A 13,236-nucleotide genomic window follows, 5' to 3' on the forward strand; every position below is an offset into this window, starting at 1 on the left:
TCGATCTTAGTCTCCCTTTTATTTGTCAAGCTTTCGGCCCGTCATTGGGCCTTCGTCAGGACCTACCAACAGAACGATTATTATATGAATAACCTGATGTGTCATATAATATATAATGCAATTTCACATATTACCAATCTTCTCAATCCTTTCCTTTATATACACAAATCAATCATTCAATTCAATACAAATATCCACTCTAACCTCCAATCATCATCAGAATAACATCATATGTCCAAAAAATATATAAATAAATTCTTATATCATGATGCTGCCATATAATAATCATATTGTCTTATAATTCTTGGCATGATGATCACAAACAGAATCATTATACATATATATCATATTCATATGTCTATTTGCATTGCGTATGTAACATGTATATATCCGCATACGCACACAATAAATTCTTATATCGTAATGCTGCTGATTATCGAGATTTCATTTGTATAATGATGTACTGATATATTGTACGATCACAAGATGTATGAATAAAGCTGCGTGTAATAAGTTTATGTGATTTGATATGAATGAAATGTATAATGGTGTACAATGATGTATTTGGGAAAATGTATGAATCTGTGATTTCTGATATGATTATTTTTGACTGTATTTATATGTAATATAATAGATATTATGATTGAACACTATTATTGTGAAATTCTGTTGATATTTATTGTATGATCACACGATTCATGATTACTGTTGAGCGTCACGAGTTGATCTGACTGCATGGATAAGAATGATATGGAAAATAGCGTATGATGGATTTGTGAATATGATCTTGTGATGTTTTAATATAAGTATGTTTGATTATATTTGCAAAATAAGAGGTATTATGAATGATTGAATGGTAATTATTTTATTTTTGAACAGAATATGAGTACACGGTGCTGGGATGCACGATAACCACACGAGTCCCACGCAGGTAATTTACAGAAATTGTTGTTGCTTACACATTTGATCTAAGAGTTGATATATTTTGGAGGGTTGACGCTATTATATTTCGGTAATATACGAAATAAAATAGGATATGTTGATTTAGATAGTATTATATCAACCGGAGTTTTGTGGGTGTGTGCATATGTGAGAGTGTGTGTATGTGAATGTGCGTATGTATGTGGGTGTGTGTGTACGTATGCGGATGTATACATATACGCAATGCAAATAGACATATGAATATGATATATATGTATAATGATTCTGTTTGTGATCATCATGCTAAGAATTATAAGACAATATGATTATCATATGGCAGCATTACGATATAAGAATTTATTGTGTGCGTATGCGGATATATACATGTTACATACGCAATGCAAATAGACATATGAATATGATATATATGTATAATGATTCTGTTTGTGATCATCATGCCAAGAATTATAAGACAATATGATTATTATATGGCAGCATTATGATATAAGAATTTATTTATATATTTTTTGGACATATGATGTTATTCTGATGATGATTGGAGGTTAGAGTGGATATTTGTATTGAATTGAATGATTGATTTGTGTATATAAAGGAAAGGATTGAGAAGATTGGTAATATGTGAAATTGCATTATATATTATATGACACATCAGGTTATTCATATAATAATCGTTCTGTTGGTAGGTCCTGACGAAGGCCCAATGACGGGCCGAAAGCTTGACAAATAAAAGGGAGACTAAGATCGAGAGCAACGTCCCGCCTCAGTCCAATTTCTTTCAACTATATGCATCCAACAATGCGGCACCGCGTACGTTCGGGACCCAGGGAACTATTTCTCACATTATATATATATATATATATATATATATATATATATATGAGACAAACAAGTTGACATAATGCAATACAAGGATCTTCCTCAGGGTAACAAGGGTCGAAAATTTGGTTTACAAATAAATGAAGTTGGATTCCAATCCATTATGTCAACTTGTTTGTCTTCATCGTCTTCATGCTCTTATTCCAACACGCGGACAATAATACCATTATATATATATATATATATATATATATATATATATATATATTGGTATATATTTCAAGAGTATACAGAGTTGAAACTAAGAACGTTATATATATATATATATATATATATATATATATATATATATATATATATATACATATATACACGTGTATACACACATATGTCTTGTGGTTGTAGAGAATATTTGTCTAACAATGATCCCATTCCATAAGTTTAGTGCCCCTGCCCCCCCCCCCAAGGTTTGATGACCCCATCGAACAAATGAAATCGTATCATCCGAGGGATGCTTTCCGTCAAGTTTGCTGAAAATCTGTCAAAGGATTTTCAAGAAAAATCGAGATGAAAATTGAAAAGTCTGCCCGACGTTTACACAATCCCGGCGTTTGCATATTTTCCGGTTCCACAGACCCCACGGATATCCTACATCGACTTACCGAGTCGATTTTCTTAAGAGGTATTTCCTGCAACAAGTAGTTCCAGCTCAGCGACATCGATAGCGCATGAGTTTCGATAGTCGGGGTCTTATTTCAAGAGTATACAGAGTTGAAACTAAGAACGTTCTGCTCAATTTTATGGCCACGACAAACAGCTCACGCATTATACATACGCGTAGCTTTGAGATGGTAAAAGATTGCGCTTTATTGATGAATATGTACATCTAACAACTCAGCGAGTTTAGGCAATGGCAGGCTAAGATATTCGCATATTGCGTGACGTCGGCTAAAGCTGCAACAGAATCCGCATTTTCTCTACGGCATATGATTCGAATAAGCAGAGATATGCCCGTTTGCCACCAGAATAGTACTACGAATGGAGAATACAAGGAGTCTAATCACAATCACTCAGTGCCTTTTGATGTTTGTATTCGTGTATGGAATTCTTTCATCAACCATTGATGGCAGTAGTGCTCAATCATCCACAAGTGAGTTGTATCAAATTGTGTGTGTCGATGAATTTAGTGATATAATCACTTGCTCTTTACTCCCACTTCGTCTAATGCCCGTTTGGTCTCAACCCAAATGGTCTAATCCTGTTTCGTCTACAATTCGTCTAGTAACCATTTAGTCCAATTGTCACTTTGCCTCATGACCAGCTCGTCTACCATCAGATAGGCTATGCCAATTTCGTCTAATATCCATTTGGTCTATTGCCACTAGGTCTATATACCACATTAAATCACCTGTTCGTCTGTTATTGTTCGTCAATTCCAAGTCGTCTAATATTCACTTTGCCTAATTACCATTTCGTCTTATTGGCACTTGGGCTCCCACTTAGGCTATACATGCTATAAATCCAGTTTGGTAATTTATCGATTAGTCTAATAACCAGTTTGGCTGCTTTTCAATAAGTCTACTAACCAATTGGTCTAGTGACCACTTGGTCTAATGATCATTTGCTGTAATGATCATTTGGTCTAATGGCCCCTTGGTCTAATGCCCAATTGGTGTAAATACCATAAGCATAGTGTGCATTTCGTCCAATGTGCACGTTGGCGAACTACATTTATATAAGACAATTTGATCTCTCACGTCCCTTCGTTCTGCCTTCCGCTATCTGATAAGTACAGGTTGCGTATGTAATACATCGACACCCTAATGTTTTTCTATCAATAGAAACTTAAGATATCTCACAAATTTCCTGAAAATGACCCACATGTCAAGCAAACAGTCTGAATTCACAAGCGCGCATTGAAAATGCGATATGCGGTATACGTTCCAAGATAACTGCATCAAACGAGTGATTTTTTTATGACGCAGTTAGTTGCGCCGTAATTTTGAAACCGACACCCCTACCCTCTATCGACAATACGTGTGAAATGCACATAATTATTTTCCAATATACATTTATAAGCTACGGTATTATTATTTTGCAGTTGATCTTGTTTATTATCGGATTTTTCAGTAATATAGTTTTTCCCGGCCAATTTTGCACTTTTTTCAGTCCAATTCCTAATTGCTGCATTCAATTTAGCACAATTTAGCCTAGATGGCATATTCGGTATTTCAATTGTATAATCTTTTCATTCAAATTCATTTTGGAGCATTCAAATTACCTTTAACATCATTCAAATCAGCACTTTTTCAGTTCAAATTCGTACGACAAGCACCATTTCGAAAATCGTTCATTCAATTTAGCATGATATAGTCACGTGATCACGTATACGCTGCGCTCGTTCATTCGAATTCATTCTTGGGCATCCAATTTCGCATTTACTGCAGTCAATTTAGCAGACACGTTTATGCTTTCATTCCCTTTTTTTTCATTTTCAGTCATCACAGGTATTGTTTGCAAGCATCATAACATTTCATATTTTCGTATTCATTCTTTATTCTGATGTTATCTTTGCAACAGTAATTTCAAAATACAATGTATGTGTATGGGTCTAAAATGTTCGATAGCATTATTTCATTCACAGATACATTAATCTTAAGTTTGTTTTGACATTAATTGGGAGAAGGAGGTTTCAATTTACATCGTGCATTATTTCTTTCATTTACAGGTTTCATTATTTTCATTTGGTGGGTGCTATATTGCGTTAATCATCATTAGGAATAAAGTTCTTGGATCAGCTCTAGCCATCAATTTGTCAAGGTTATTACCCTCAAATGCTTCTATGATTCTTTCCCTGTCTTCTTGAGAGATACGCCTGTATCTAACTCGTGCTGCCATGACTGGACATAAGAAAGTGAAGTGAATCTATGGTACTGGTGCATGTGTAGTTCTGATAACATGTATGAAAGAAGAGGGGCGTTACAGAACAACAAACTTGAGTTATTTATGGTCAAAGATACCTTAACTATATACTTAACACTAACAGTGTGTGGATGAAACAAAAATTCACAATTGAATACATATAAATCACGGTTCTCACCTTTTCAAAATAGAAATAGCATTACGCCAATTTGAATGAACATGTTTGGAATTTGACTGCCCATACGCGAAATTGAATGACTGAAATACCATTTTCCGCCAGTGCTGGCGAATTTGAATGACTGAAGAGCAGGTGCCAATTTGAATGCCCGTTTTACGAATTCGAAAGACACATGTGCGAATTTCATTGATCGAAACGCTAAATTGAATGAACAAGTTGCAATTTTGAATGACAGAATGTGCAGTGAGGAGGATTTTCGCTAAATTGAATGAACCTTTTATCAAATGGACTGACAAAAGTGCGAAATTGGCCGGGAAAACCTATATTTGGACATCTCCAAGTCCTCAGTGACCACTAGTATCATGCATGAATGTTCGCCTTGTACACGCAATGCTATGAATAGAGGGGTGTCGGTTTCAATGTACAATGTCGATGCGTTGGACATCTTACATTCTCTGTGTACTCAGTAACTCCGTAATTAAGGTTTGTATTAAAGAAACGGGAAAAATTAGAACTGCCCGTGCAGTGGGTAGGCCTATTCACCTGGTATTGTGCTTTTTGCTCTGTGCGGGAAGCTCATTTAATGAATAGGGATTTACATCATTTGTCTACACAATGCTTGTAAGATAATTGAACCCTGCAAAACGTTAATAAATCATCTTACGAGACTCTACCTTTTCTGAAACGTTACTCGGAATTATCACTCACTTATCTGAAAAGTAACATTGTCTATTTTGCTTCTCTGTCTCTTCAGAATCATATCCAGAGTACGAGAACGAGGAAAAAGGCAAGAATATTGTCGATCTATATTCGTGGAAAGCCGTAGTGATCAGTTTGGTGGTCGCCGTAGCACTGGGTCTGATAATCTGCTACTGCTGGCGAAATCATCGGAAGACGGGCTCCGCAACAACTGCCAATGGCGCCCTGTCCTCTACTAGCGCTACGCACGTGCAGTCAACGTATTCGACACGCGAAGAAGGTGCATCAGGAGAAGCATTTTCTCCCCCGCCAGCTTATTTTCCCCTGTCGCCAATACCTATGGAGGCTCCACCACCCTACGACTTGGTTTGCGCGGAATCGGCGGCAGCCTCGGAGGGCGATCCAGGCGGATCCTGTTGACGTATGATGTATGTGAATACGCAACCTCGGACGTTATTGGATTGACAAAACAACAAGAACAGAAGCAACATGCAAAGAGTGTCTTACTGTTATAGTGTCTTATTCTTAAAGGCACAACAAAGTTCTCAGAAGGGTTAAAAATTTATCTTCCACCATTTGGAATTTGCTTGCAATACATCGGAAGGGTCTTCCAAGACCCTTGACGCAATTTTGTCAGAATGACTTGTTTTACAATATTTTGAAATCCAATTTACAAATCAATTTTGATTGTATGCATACTTTATTCCTGAACAGCCCTCCCCCTTCAGTAGTGGCTATAGGTAGAACTTACGTGATGATCGATCGTGTCCTAGCGATTGTATTTGCCAACAAGCTGCATGCGATTCACTCTAAAACTAGCATTGTCACCACCGGTATGCTGATATTTTGTTCAGCAAGACATTATTGAATTGTGTGAAGTAAAAGTAAACAGTCACTAAAGCAATGCAGAAACCCATATGAAGGTCAGTTTGCAACAACTATAGAAATGTAATCATTCGATAACAGGTCACACTGTTTTTAACAGCCTGGAATCGAACGACCGCCCCTCCCCCTTGATGGTCGTCTAACGAATAGCATCATTTGCAAGCACACGTACACGCTACACCCAATGTGTTCATAGAGCTACGTGTACGGTGTATGTAGCAATGACAACCCCGCAAAATTGAAATCATACACTTTTTTTTTATCGCAGCTCATTCATGGTGTTAGATTAACACCTCCGGGTGTCATTTCAAAAAAATAAAATTGTTTTTTTGATAGTTTCTTAGTTACTGAATTTCTTGTTAATTCTGAAGTTCAACAAGACGATGAAGAATTTTCCAATAAAGTACTTGATTTTTGAAAAAATGTGTAAACACATTTACACCACAGTAACACCAGTTGGTGTGGTCCCCTATTGAAGCTGGACGGGTGTTATACCATTGAAATTAACACCACCAATATCAAATCAACACCATGCGGTGTCATTATGGAATTAACTCTAGCGCAGTGTCAAAAATATCACCAGCCACAGTGTCAAATTAACACCACGAAGTGCCAGGTGAACACTTTTTCACACAGTCACAATACATTTTCTACACCTGTGGGTGTGGTCCTCTATTGAAGTTTGATCGGTGTTAGATTTAACACCCATGGTGTTAAATCTAACACCGATGTTTTTACAGTGCACTTGTTCTTGTTTTTGAAATACGTATCGGATTAAGCTGTTACACTGCAAAAACTTACCCCATCTGTTGAGCATTATTGAGGTGAAACAACTTATCACAAAAAATTTTCACTTAATTTATGTTTTGTTACTTTTAGAAAGTATGATTCATTATGGTATGTGTTTTTTTCGTAGCTTATGTGCAGACATAATTTATCAAGCATTATTATTCAGATGTTAAAAGCTGCACTCTTCAATCAAATAAATCAGTGACTTGCATTTGAACATTCAATTACAGTACTCTCCGCATAATCGGGTAGGCTCTAGCGGAGCGTTTCTTACCCAATTAAGCGGAGTACCCGATTAACAGAAGAACACGTCTCATTCACAATTGACACACACAATGTGTATGTACATAATGCATTGTACACTGCACCAAACACCTACATTGTATGCTTAACACGCGTGCTTGCACGGCACATTATACTTTATACCTTACATTTGCTCAGTCACGAGCAAAACTTTACACTCTTTTTATGGACAAATATGTTATAGAAAACTTTGTCGTTTGAATATGGACTCCTCGCTAACAAGCAGGCGTTTTCCGAAATTAACACTTCCTCACTTAGAACGTCGGGTCACTTTTCGAGAAGTGACTGGGGAAAAGCAAAATTATGGAGCTGGTGCATGACCTGATTTTCGTTGCAAACTTCTCGTATTGTGAAATGTTGTTGCGGAGCAAGGGAGGAACTCCTGACTGACTATGCAATTGTGAGTGCCAGCTACATGTGTAATGTTCGTTTACATGTGGCAAGTCGGTACTGGTACATGTGTTTTCATGTTTAATCACTCGCAAAATGATCCGTCTTTTTTTACAAATTAAGCAGAGAATGCGATTAGCCGTGGAAATTTTGACATTCATGGCTTCTTAAAGCATTATATCTGCGATAAAATGTGGGTAGAAATTAGATTAGACGAAAATTATTTACCCGTTTATGCGGAGAGGCAACCCGATTATCAGGTACAATGTGCATTGGAATTGATTTTGACATTTCTACCCAAATAAACGGAGTACCCGTTTAAGCGATACCCGATTACGCGGAGAGTACTGTACTTGAAAAACTGTTGTGTTGCATGATTTACCTATATGTATCGCTGTTCGGTGCTTGATTCTATTTACTTCGACGAGAAAGTAACTTTGCATTGTAGCGAAGAGTAAACTTGATTTATCCTGTTTTCATGATCAGTGTTGTTAATGAGATTGGACGTCATATCCAGTTATGTTTTAATGTGTGGCATCCCATCAGAGTGCGACTAAATACAAAGTTCACAAGCGTGCAGGCGCACTCACAGACAGACAAACACACACGCACACATTTGCGCACGCACGAACATGCACACTTAGGCAGGTACACAATATTAACCATTTTGTTAATATATACATTCATTTCGTTTACCCAATGTATGCATACTTTCTAAATTGTAACACAGTACCCCATGTGCTTGCACAACTCATCCAAAAGCAGGGGAAGTTGTTATCAAATTTATGTTTATAAATTCCGTAATATGTTACTCATATTTGCTTGACTGACAAAGTTTGTACTATTTTCAATTAATAGAGGGTCTAAGCTATGCTCACAGAGAAAATGTAATGAATTTATCTCTTCAGTGTGTGCTTAATAGACCTTGAAATGGAAATTTGTAACATCTATACCGACCAATCTTCCCTAATATTCCAAGCATCGAAGTAGATAGAGTTTTTCAATGGTTTGCATGCATGTAGGTTGTCCTTAATGAAGAAGGATATGGATGCTCTTACTTCTCCTCCGATACTTTGCTGTATACTGTAGTATCTTCCATTTCATAATTTCTATTACTTTTTATCTACATCGTGAATCTATTACATGTAACTTGTATAAACGGACTTGATGAAAACCAGCCCTTTAGCTTAAAGCAGGATGACTCTCTACTTTTATCCCAGTGCTTAGATTAAAAAAAACACACACACAACAACAATACAAATACAATCCATGCCGGCTGTTTTCTCCCTCTCTCTCTATTTCAATGTGCTGGCAACAATATTAATGTGTGTGCTTTAAATAGGAACAAAGAATGAAAATGCAGTGTAAAAATTAAAATCTTCTCAGGAAAAAGTGGAAAATACGCTGGAAAATGCGTTGTATGTGTGTGTGTGTGTGTGTGTGTATGTGTATGTGTGTGTGTGTGTGTGTGTTTGTGAGTGCCTTTACTATCAAAAAGATTAATATGTTCGTTTAAAAGACAGGAAACTAACTTACGCAAATGTTCAAGTTCAAGTTCAGGTTAGTAAATCATTAATTCTGCAATAATATATCTTGCGTAATACATTTGACATACATGAAATCGTATCAGGGAGGTGAGACCATTCACAGGGAGCAGTACCTAAAAAAAAAGAAGAAGAAAAGTAGAGCTTGTGGTGAGCTGCGTGGTAGAAACACATTACTCCACAAACACGAGAAAACAACAACAACAACAACAACAACAACAACAACAACAACAACAACAACAACAACAACAAAAAATAGCAATTTCCAAGTCGATCAAACCGCATATCAGAGCAATCCCCTCCCCCCTCCCCCGCTAAATACTGGTTAGTGATAAGGTTAGAGTAAAGATTAGGGTTAGGGTTAGGTTAAGGGTTAAAGTTTGGGTTCGGGTTCGGATTAGGTTCAGGATTAGGATTAGGGTTAGGGTCAGGGAAAGGGTCCGGGGTAATTGTCCAGAGGGTGATTGCCCTAGACCCATTAAAATGAGAATGGAGATGCTCTTTAAAAAGAATAACTTTTCCATTCCACTATTCGCGCATTCAGTTGAGAGAAGACACATAAACAATGTGTATAATTTTGAGTCCTTTCGTAAACTGTTCTGAGCAAATTATAGTGTAGTGTACTTCATTAAAAATACTTTGGAATAAAGCTTGCAATTTTATGAATGTGACACTCCTGCCTATGGGATAAAACGGTGCAAAGCGTAGAGGAATACTAGACATTATTATTTTTGTAATGCTTTAGAACCCGGACATACCGTTGCATGCATGGATTCCGAAGAGAAGAGAGTACTCAATCTATAACACCGCCCTGTTCTACCCCTACTCGCACTTTCTTTTACGTTGCAATTTCATCATAGTCTTTATATTGTTATCTACTTCTAATTGTAGCACAAGGGAGAGTAAATATGATCTTCTTTTACTTGTTCATGAAAGCATCTTGACTGGCAAGATTTTGAGAGATTCCTTTATTGGTCATACTTCAAATGGAGTTTGACAAGTTTTCCTGAATTTCCCGGTGATTTTATGCAGATTTAACGAATGTAACACATATGTACGTATAGGTATGTGTGTTAAATATGTGCACGTTTGACTCTTTGGCACAGAAAGGATTGTTGGCAGATGACCACTCGGTGATACGACATTTGCTCATGCGAAAATTGCTCCCGTCTTATTTTCTCCAAGGACTTGGGTTAGGGTTAGGGTTATAACAGGGTTTTAGGATTAATTTGATGTGAGGGTTAGGATTAAGGTTAGGGTTATGTTTGTGAGTAGAATTTATGTTTGGCTTTGTGTGCAGATATTACATGGGAGCAATTGTCGCAGGAGAAAATGTCATGGAACCGACCACTTTTGCAGCACGTTTAATTAGGTCACAATATACAGTATGTCCCACCCCTCCCCCCCCCCCCAAAAAAAAAAAAAAAAAAAAAAACCAAACAAACAACCAAACAAACAAACACACGATAGGATCTCCGCATTAATAATTTTCAATATGATTAAACTTCCTCTATGCTATTTCACGGTTTAAACATGTAACATCTTACCTATATTTTGCACACAGAAAAAAAGAATTCCATTCAATTTGGTTAAGTAGCCACAGAGAAATATGGATCGTTGTAAAGCATGTCATGGGTCTGTTCCTTCCATGTTAAGCACTTGGATGCTCTTGGAACTGCATGTTAATGTCTGAACACAATGGACAAAACTTGGAGGGAAGGGATTCCTGACATGCTCTACAAAGATTTCTCTTGGATCACTGAAGCAAATCGGATGGGTTTTTCTGTAAGATGAGGGTAATAAGATATAGTTTCAGAAAAGAAAATTCATTTAGATTGATTCAATTATTTTAAAGTTATCGTTGCGGAAGATCCCGTTGTAATTTTTTTTTTTTGGACATACACTATAGAGAAATAATGAGGATAAGGTAAATAATAGACACTTACTCTCTTTGATACTGTGACAATTTCTATATGTTTTTTGAGTGTTTATACTTTGTTGGGATTTGATACCTTTTTTCTTTTTATGTTACTTTTTTCTTTTTTCTTTTTTTATTTATTTATGTATTTATTATTATTATTATTTTTTTTTTTTTGGGGGGGTCGTTTCTTTTCTTTGTATATCTGCGTTGCGCGCGCGTGCGTATCAATGGGAGGATCCTGCATTGTCTTTATCCTGTCACTTTCGACAGTCAATATTATCTTTCTATATCTATATTAGACATACAGTTTGACGTAACAAAGCTAACAACTTTCTGCAAGCCTTCAGCTGCTGTGTGTTTACTTACGTAATGGTACACTATTCTCCATAAACTATTTTCAATCAATTATTTTGGTAATTTATACAGTCACTAGATAAAGTACGCAACTGATTCGAGAAAGTATCAAAGACTCCACAATACACTAAAAAATAAAATGACAAAGGTAATATTTTGACAGAGACACAAAATGACGATTTATTGGCACCACAGATATGACTCCACAATACAGAGGTAGTATCAATCCGTAAAGAGAGTGAAAATATCAATAAAACATTTGTACTGAATCATTCGAAATCATTCCAAAAGGAAGCACATTATAGTATCAAGACACTATCACCTAAAGTAAACCTAGGCAATGTCCTTGTCACAATCAACAAGAATGTCACACAAGTCCATAATTCAGGATAAAATACGAAATACCACAGCATCTCACTAAACACATTCTCACTATACGGCAGCATTGAGGTAATAGCGAAAAAATAAGGGTTTGATGGAAAGGTCAGAACAAGAATGTATCTTGAATCTTTTACTATGCAAAGTAAACCGTCAACAGTCAAAGCAAAAGACAGAAAAAATGTGAGAGCCGTCAACTTTTTTGTTTGTTTGCTTTTGTTTGTCTGTTTTTACATAGTGTTAACCTGCCTACTGAAAGTATTCCCATATGTATGACGTTGTGATTTGTTTGTTCTCATCATCTTTATTTCTCTATTCTTGGGTGCTTGGGCATCATTAAAATAAAACACTCAATTTCCATGAAGCACGTAATACCCACTAACGTGACACATAGTGCCCGTGGAAGAGCTTGCAAAAAACTGTATCAAACATCAAATGAACGTGAAAGAAAATGAAAAAAAGTTGACGCTTATCTTGAGAAAGCATTCCTTCCTTCACTATTTCTTCCTCCCACTCTCCTCCCTCATTTCCAAACAACAACAACAACAACAAATGCATCTGTAATTTCTTACCTCACTTTCACTCTGTCCTTTCTAACCCTCCTTTCCATATACATACCCCTCGCCCCTACAATCGAATGCCACAGCGAATCATGGAAAACATCATCTCCATTGTGTGTTGGACCAAGGAAATATACTTCTCACGATACGCATTGTATCAAATAATAGTCGCCTATCTTTATGTTTCTTTATTTGTTCTTTCTTTGGTAACAAATCTTCATTTTTCATTAAAAGGCAAGACAGCGTTACTTACGTTGCAAACAATGCATATATCAGAATATGCGCACATAATGAGCAAAATAAAATAAATATTCCGAATGGACATGAGGGCTAAGCATGTACGTTGAATTACGATTAGCTTTGAACACGCATGCAGTCTGGATTGTATTGTCCGTGAACTGGAACCAGGAACACGCGATTTGGGTAGGCCTACGTTATTGGATCTAGGCCGTCTATCACATTTACCGTAAGCATGCATCAAGAGCAATTTTCATTGTGACTGGTTGATTTGAAAGCGACTTATTCAATGGTCGTTGACATGTAAATGTTATGAAA

This window comes from Diadema setosum, chromosome 1 (assembly GCF_964275005.1).
Source record: "Diadema setosum chromosome 1, eeDiaSeto1, whole genome shotgun sequence".
In the NCBI taxonomy this organism is placed as follows: Eukaryota; Metazoa; Echinodermata; class Echinoidea; order Diadematoida; family Diadematidae; genus Diadema; species Diadema setosum.